General features: G+C 41.5%; 1 pseudogene; it reads left to right on the plus strand.

The window, feature by feature from the left end:
- The first annotated feature begins 276 nt into the window (after positions 1 to 276).
- Positions 277 to 4233, plus strand: LOC113037723 (synaptotagmin-14-like; annotated as a pseudogene).
- The last annotated feature ends 4932 nt before the right edge of the window (positions 4234 to 9165 follow it).

Raw genomic sequence — 9165 nt, forward strand, 5'->3', positions numbered from 1 at the left:
ACTCCCCATGCATATGGGTATAAATAGGCGACAGGTGCATCCACTCATCAAGTTTTATGCTGAGGAGCCGAGAACTTGTCTCTGGCAACCAGCAATGGTTCGAGGTTGTGGCATGGGGACATAACGCCTCTTTTCCATCCATCAAGGAATGAAGGTTAAGTATGTAACCGAGACATTCCCTGTCTGTCGGTCACTTTGAGGTATGTTAATGACGACATTAGGGGTCCATGGAAAGCACCACAACCTGAACCCCTTCACAACCCTATAGCATTGCATATGTCGACAAGCAGCCGCATGCCAGACAAATGCTACGCAAGGGTTGTAACCTTCCCACTGCCCAAGCGCAAATTCACTGACCTGGGTATCTACAGGGTGATAGCCAAGCCACTGTTCCTTTGACCACAGAAATTTCTTAACAGAAGGGATTTCGATCTTCAATTAATGATTGCTTTAAGTCTTTCCTATTTGTTGTTACAGCTTAGCAGTATCGATGGGGAAGCGAGGCTTCCAAAGAATGGCGCTATGGAGGCTACATCCTATCCGTAGGGTGGTATCATGTGGATACACTGATATGGACTTACCCAGGCCTGGGGCAGTATTACATATGGAATGGGCTCTAAGGCAGATCCTACCTGAGAGTAGGGAAGAAACGACTGCCAGCAGAGACTGACAGAATGATCTGTCAAAGGGAAGACACAGGTTCACCAAGAGGAAACCTCACAGTTGAAGAATACACATACGCCCAACGGGAGTCAAGACATATGGACACCTAACCCAGTACAGGGGCTGACTGGAGACCCGGACAAGCTAACACCAATACCAATCCCATATGGGGAAATTTACTGGAGGAAGAAAAAGCGTTCACATCCCTGGGTGAGGATAAATAGCTCAGCAAGAGCTGACACTGGCCAGCTCTTCCCACCACTTACCTGTTACCCAACACATGAGAAGAAACTGTCTCAAAGCGGAGACTGTAAAATCTCATGAAGGTTTTTTAGTGTCACCCAGCCCACATCTCTATAGATGTCTGCCAGAGAGGCCTTGGAATTGGTACGCCAAGGCAATGGCATCGACTAGACACTAGATAGTGGGCCAACCTTTGCTTCTTCTAGGGCAGTGCTTGCAAGTTCACCAGGTTGTTGGGGTGTTCCTGTAGCTAATTTTGCATAATGATTAAACAATTTTCCTTTTTTTTTAAACGATTTATTTAATGAGAAATTTGCCTTATTAAATGAACTCTGGTGCCTGAAATGAAGGAATTTGATCAATATTTTGATAACAATATCCCTGTGAGGAGAGAGAGGCACATTCGCACTGCTGCAATGGTCACACTCTCACACTAAATGCATGTACCATCCATGAATGCAGCTTCAGCATGCTTGATGCCCAGACACTGAAGACAACGATCATGGCCATCAACGGAGGACAGGAAACAACCACAACCAGGAGGACACAGTTGGAACTTCTTTAAAATTGCTCTTTTAGATGAAGATGAATTAACAGGTAATTAACATTGCAGTGCTGACTGTGCTGTAGCGCCACGCAGAACAGCCTCTTCTTTCAGCAGCAGAAAGGATTCGCCTGGTGAATCTCGAATCTCGTGTCTCAGGTATACAAAATCACTAGCTAAAATTTCATTTGGCGATTTCTCTTAATCGGAGAGGATTCAGGCTCCCATGTAAGACCACTAATGTTGTCACTGACATAACTCGAAGTGACCGACAGATAGGGTACTAACTTCCCAGTCCAAAATAGCTTTTATTATGACTAAGCTGCAAAAAACAGAACATTCTAACCTTTAATAACTTTTTGATGTCCAATTAATACATTTAAAAAAACATGACCATCAACATACCAATGATTATCATTTATTGTTTTGAAATTTTTCATGTTCATTTTGCTATTGTAAAATGGAAAGTCAGCCAGACTTTTCACTTCTCCTGCATGTGTGTAGCACCTGCAGCTCTGCATATTTTTCTGAAGTTTCCAATCAATAGGAAAGACTTGCTAACCTTTATTCTTAACAAGATTCCTGATCATTAAATTTAAATCTTTATAGTTATATTTTGGTGTGAATTATGATACACTGTCACAGATTGATACAAGACTAAATGGGCAGATTGGAAAACAGTCATAAAAAGTTAATTATGACATCAAGAAGAAGAAGATATCTAAAACAAAACTGTAATATGACCTCGTTAATGGTCTTTATTGTACCAACTTGTTGCCAATACAGGCAACCTCAAGAATTTTGAGCTGTTCATTTTAAATGCAAATGCATAATTTACAATTTCTGAACCTTCCATTTCCTCTATCACACTTGCCCCTTCTTTCCCCTTCTCTGACAGGATTGTACTCCCACCCCTTCCAGAAACATATGAAGCAGAGGGACTAGGGAACTACGGCACACTGGATGTGGCTTTTGAACATGACCCTAGTGAACAACGGCTTGTAGCGACCGTGACGACTGCCACAGATATTCCAACCCTTAAGAGCACAGGGAACATTTCCTGGCAGGTCCACCTAGTTCTACTACCCATCAAAAAACAGAGGGCAAGAGAGGAGTACAGAAGGGACCCTGTCTCATCTTCACAGAGATATTTTCCTTCTCATGTGTGGAGAAGGAAGCCTTGGGGGGACTATGAGAGAAGGTGTTCTACTTAACCAAATTTAATCTTGCTCTGCCTGTTACACTAGAGCCTGGCACATCTGTTCCTGTTAGCAGGGTTTGTGTGAATGCAGTAAACATTGTTCATAGCCAACCAGAGTCAGAGTTATCCATTTTATAATGATAATCCTATAATGTCAGGGCTTCTTCAGGGCTGTGGATCAGTGGTGAGCAGGGGCGCTGCACAAGGTCCTGGGCCCTATGCATAGGCAGTCCCTCTTGTTTTATCTGTCAACTCACATTTCCTTTTTTTCTGTGTCCTGTCTTGTAGTTGGCCTTTTTTGTTGTGTAAAACACCTCATTTGTGGGCAACTATATATCATGAGAGGTAAGTTTACTGCCATGTAGAAAGTACAAACCCACCCACTCCAGTGCATCTGTATTTTATTGATGTTGTCCGTTCAATGAAATATCTTTGAACTGTATTGAGATGTGTGGATATAATGCTATAGAATACATTAAAAATGTTTTGACAATAGTCGATCAATAGTAAATGAACACCATGTCCTGCTGCAAGGGTTATACCATTAGCCCTTAAAAGCATGTCAATAAACCCAAAGTCAGTAAACCTACAGGTTAAGGTTTGGCTGGTTATTATGGTCCAGTTAGCCACTGCTGGACAATATTTACCTGTGGCTCTGAATGGCCCAGCACAATTTGGCTGCAGAACACAGTGCCCATGAGCTGCAAAAAACAAAGATGGCAGATTTTTTATCACATTCTTCAGGGTCCCAAGAAACTGCCATCAAGAAGATTGAGAATGCTAACAGTTCTGTAGGTTTCTCTGATTAGCCAGAGCATGCAGAACACAACTTGTGATTTCTCTTCTTAAACTTTTTTTTTACTGCCATTCTGGTTATTAGCATCTTGCTAAATGTATTAACCTTACAAATTAATAGTGATTTAATGTTCATACATGTAAACACTGCAAAAGCAGCTTTGCCTTGAATTCATTGATCATTTTTCAACAAAGAAAATGCTCATTACAAACCTCAGAGGACACTTTTGTTGCACATAGCATTACACAGTGTTAGCTCAATATACATTCATAAAATCGTACTTTGCAGATCCACCAGAAACAGTGTTATTTTGCTGCCGATTGCCAGTATGCTCCGAATTATCCAATAATTATCAATTATATCCATGGCTATGTTTGGAGTTATTAGTACTACAATCATGCTACTTTTACTATTTTATTTTACAAAATTGATGTGAGGTCGCATGATAAACATTGTGAGGTATTGTGATGATATGGCGTACTACTTTAATGGTTTTCATAGAATAACTGTTTCACTGTCAAAAAGTAGAATCCAGCATATAATGCATGTTATTCAGTAAGTAGTAATATACTATTCTGAACATAGCCCATGTGTTTGACTTGGTACATAAGCTCACCATCACCACCACCAGGGGTTGTTAATTCTCTGTTTCCCTTCCCTTTCCATCAGACACTTACGCGAAGCTTACAATGCTGGACTCCAAAGGGAAAGAGATGTCCAATTGTAAGACCTTCGTATGCCATGGCCAACCCAACCTACAAAGAGACATTTGTGTTGAAAGAGTGAGAGGGACAGCAGGTCTTCCAGTGACACGCCCTCCTCAATTCTTAGGGGGGCAGTTGATAACAATGCAATGCAGTTTGTTGTCATCTGAAAGTTTAGTGGGATAATATGAGTACATATTGAGGGATTTGTTCACACTAAATTGAAAGTTCTGTCCAAAATTAATTCCTTCATGTTGCTCTGAGCCTATATTACTTGCTTTTTACATGAAACATGGCAACTTGTCATTTTGGAAGTTTGACAGCTCTCATTTAAGTCAAGAGTCAAGAGGCATTTATTTGTTATTTGCATAGTTAACACTGGGGAAAACTGGGCATTGAAATGCTTGTGACGAGGCTCAGACATACAGTGACAATAACAAGACATTAGACATATTCGTACATGGAGAGCATTGAGGTTCTTGAGTGACGACAGTGCCCATAGACAGAAAGATATAAACAGAACATCATATGCCCATAAGTGGAAGTAAGAGGTACAATAAAGGTAATCAGTGTTTAGAGTTATAGTGTACATAAGAAGTCCTGAGGTAGTATTATGATTACTGGGGTAGAACGGTGTGTAAAATGTCATCGTAGAGTGATGCAGAGCTACATGGAGGAAAGTTAAAGTGGCAGTGCAGATGCAAAAAAATACACTTAAGAGCAGCACACATTCAGATGTATTCCTGGGTAGAGCAATGTCCGAAAGTCATTATAGAGTGTCACAGAATAACATGAAGGAATATAAAAAAAGTGGCAGTGCAAGTACAATGAAAGTAAACATAAATGAAAGTAAACATAAGAGCAGCATGTATTCCGGGTTTTTTTTTTTTAGATGGAGGACAGCTGATTGTTAAGTAGTCTGATGGCTTGAAGATATCCATCCGTGATCAGATGGATCGGAAACGTGTATCAGATGGCAGTGTGTCAAACAGTTGATGAGCAGGATGAGTGCGGTCCTTGATGATGCTGCTAGCCTTTCTCAAAAAGCGAGTCTGATAGATGTCCTGTAAAGCTGGGAGTTTATGTCCAATGATGAGCTCTGCTGTTCTCACCACTCGCTGAAGAGCTTTGCAGTTCAAAGAAGAGCAGTTGCCGTACCATCCAGTGATGCAGCTGGTCAGAATGCTCTCAGTAGTGCAGCGGTAGAAGTTTGACATGATGTTAGAGGAGATGCCAAACCTCTTCAGTCTCCGCAGGAAGTAGAGATGCTGACGGGCTCACTATGGTCTCTGAGTGAAGGCTCCAGGAAAGATCCTCAGAGATGTGAATGCCAAGGAACTTGTAGCTCTTAACTGTCTCTACTATCTCTCCGTTGATATGAAGGGGGACGTGAACCTCTCTCTGTGACTTCCTGTAGTCCACAATCATCTCCTTGGTTTTGCTGATGTTTTGAGAGAGATTGTTATCAGCACAACATGCTGATACACCATCTCTGTAGGATGTCTCTTCGCCATTAGTGATGAGTCCTAGGATAGTAGTATCATCAGCAAACCTGATGATGATGTTGGTGCTATGCTTAGCAGAACAGTCATAAGTGAACAGGGAGTACAAGAGAGGACTGAGTACACATCCCTGTGGGGCACCAGTGCTGATTATAAGTGAGGAGGATGTGTAATTGCCAGTTCTGACCACCTGGGGTCTTCTGGTCAGGAAGTCCAGGACCCAGTTACATATGTGACTGTTAAGACCCAGATTTTTCAGTAAGGCTATAAGTTCAGTTAAGGCTATAAGGGATGATGGTGTTAAATGCAGAGCTGTAATCAACAAACAGCATCCGCACATAGGTGCCTCTTCCCTCCAAGTGTTCTAGTGCAGAGTGAATGGCCATTGCAATGGCGTCATCAGTGGATCTGTTAGAACGGTAAGCAAATTGTAATGGGTACAAGGTGTCAGGCAGAGAGGAGCAGATGTGGGATTTGACTAGCAGTTCGAAGCACTTCATGATGACTGATCAGTGCTACAGGGCGGTAGTCGTTCAGGCTGGAGACAGTTGTTTTTTTGGGAACAGGGATGATGGTGGTTTGCTTGAAGCATGTGGGGATCACTGTAAGTCTCAAGAGCCCCTTTCACACTGCCATTCCGGCAAATACACGGTTAAAGTGTTCCGGCAGTTGTTCCCTATATGTGCGTGCTTTCACACACAACTCGTGAAGATCCCGTAACGACACGTGACATCAGGGTGTGACGTATAATGTACAAGTCAAATACATTAGGCACGTTATACTTTCACTGAAGCAAGCGAACGATCTCTGCGTCAGCGCACAAAGTGAGGAACAAACTGATCTCTGGTCCATTACAGTTTGCACATATTTTTCCGTCGTGAACGTTGATCTTCCTTCAAAACAGCCGGGCGCGTCATCACTTCGACACGCCATTAGATCTGGCTTTTGTTCACACAGCGCTCATCCCAGGTTGAACCCGGCAATGTTACTAGGTCCCCGACCCGGGTTCAATGCAGGAATCAATCCCGGGACGTGGTTGCTTTCACACAGAAGGCAACCCGGCAATGTTCCGGCAATATGCCGGGTCCAACGTGCAGTGTGAAAGGGGCTAAGGAGAGGTTGAAGATGTTGGTGAAGACATCTGCTAACTGTTCAGCACAGGCCCTCACGACACGTACCTGGAGCTTTCCGGCCATGACTCTCTTGAAGGCCTTACTCACTTCGTGTGTGGTTAGAACCAATGGGCAGGTGTCAGTGTCAGCAGGTATTTTCACAGCAGGAAATGTATTGTCTGCCTCAAAACGAGCATAGAATGTATTGAGCTCATCTGGTAAAGAGGCAGACAAAGACACACCACCACTTTTCCTTCCTTTGTAGTCTGTGATGTAGCGTAGACTGCGCCACGTGCGTTGGGGGTCAGAGCCATGATATTCTGACTCCACTCTGTCCCTAAAGTCAATTTTGGCTGATTTGATGGATCTTTGAAGGTCATACTTGGACTTCTTATAAGCAGTTAAATCACCAGAGTTGAAGACAGAAGTCCGTGCTCTTAATTTGGCCCGCACCTCACCGTTGACCCATGGTTTCTGGTTTGGAAATTATTTAACGTTAATGGATGGAACAACATCCTCTGTGCATTTGTTAATGTATCCTATCACAGAGTCTGTGTATTCCTGTATGTTGTCTCCTGCTGCATCTTTAAACATCTGCCAGTCTGTTGATTCAAAGCAATCCTGCAGTGTGGAGATGTTCTCTTAGCTCCATTTGTAGACTGTTTTAGTAACCGGTTTTTCCTGTTTGAGGCATTGTCTGTAGGCTGGTAACAGCAGTATGCTAATGCAGTCACCTTGGGGGGGGGGAGGTTTGTAACTGTCCTTTAGTGTTGAATAGCAGTGATCTAATGTCTGATCACCTCGTGTGGGGAAATGTATGTGCTGGTAGAATATAGGAAGAACTTTCCTCATTTTCACCCTGTTAAAATCCCCAACAACGATAAAAGCAAAGTCAGGATGAGCAATTTCTAATCCGTTTATGATGCTGTACAGTTCGTCTAATGCTTTAGTTTGGTCCACCTGAGGCGGGATGCAGACCACTGTAAGAATGATTGAATTAAACTCCCGCGGGAGGTAGAAGGGGTGCACTTTAACGGAGAGCAGTTCAATCTCAGGGGAGCAGTGTGTATATAAAACTGTAACATCAGTGTCCCAGCGAGTGTAATATTACTATATTATTTAGTATTTATATTGAAAAGTGTTTATGTTTTGTGTTCCATGGAAGAAAGAAAAGTCATAGGCGGTTTAGAATGACATGAGGTGAATAAATGATGACAGGAGAGTTATTTTTGAGTGAACTATTTCTATAGTGAGTGCATGTTTGCAAAACTTCTGCAAAATGTTTTGGACAAATTAGGTCTATTTTTAATCATCAAAAGTGTAGCGATGCATGAAGCAACGCTTACTCAACAGTTACTTCCGAAACATGGAGATTTATATTGGTCATTGCTGCAAATTTGTCTTTTAAAATTTCTTTCAACAGAAATTCCTGATCGTATCGATTACTACTAAGATGACAGCATTTTGCCCCAGTGGAATTCCTCCTTAAAGGGATAGTTCACCCAAAAATGTTAATTCTGTCATTACTTACTCACCCTCATGTCATTCCAAACCTAAGAGGTCTGTAAGACCTTTCAGGTTTCTTCAGAACAAAAATTAAGATATTTTCGATGAAATACCAGAGCTTTCAGACCTCTATAAATGGAAATGCAGCTACCACATTCAAGACCAAGAAACCTAGTAAGGACACCGTTAAATCATTCATTGTTAAAATGTGTCTTAAGTGGTTCCACCTATGAGAATACCTTTTGAGCTAAAAAATAAATAAATAGCTTTTACTTATAAACTACAGCAGCATCACGCCTGTGTTGTGGTACTGCCATGAATGCTTGTCGAAGTCTGACACAGAAAAGAAGAAATTGTTTAATAAAGTCGCTATTTTTCATTTCTTTGTGCACATAGTTACTCTTGTAGCTACGTAAAATAACGGTTGAACCACTAAAGTCACATGGACTATTTTTACAATGTCCTTAACTACCTTTCTGGGCCTTGTAATCTTAATTTGTGTTCTGGAGATGAATGAAGGTCTTACAGGTTTAGAACAACATGAGGGTGAGTAAATAATGATTTAATGAATAATGAATAATTTTTATTTCAGTTTTGGGCGAACTATCCCTTTAAAGTTAAATGTGGCCGCATCTACAGCCATTGGCACTGCCATCTATACCAGTCTGTTCCAAAGCATAACTGAAACTTATTACAGCTCACGTCTTAATGTAACCGATGTAAATTTGAGTATTTAACTTGTGTAAGCAAATGCTGCATTATGCATATGTTAATGCCGATTCAGATTCATTTTTAATCTTTGGACAGTTACTTTTAAAAGTAATGCATTACAATACAACGTTACTTCCTAAAAAAGTAACTTTATCTAAAGTAATTTTGCTTATTAGTATGGTT

Source organism: Carassius auratus, chromosome 20 (genome assembly GCF_003368295.1).
Source record: "Carassius auratus strain Wakin chromosome 20, ASM336829v1, whole genome shotgun sequence".
Taxonomy (NCBI): Eukaryota; Metazoa; Chordata; class Actinopteri; order Cypriniformes; family Cyprinidae; genus Carassius; species Carassius auratus.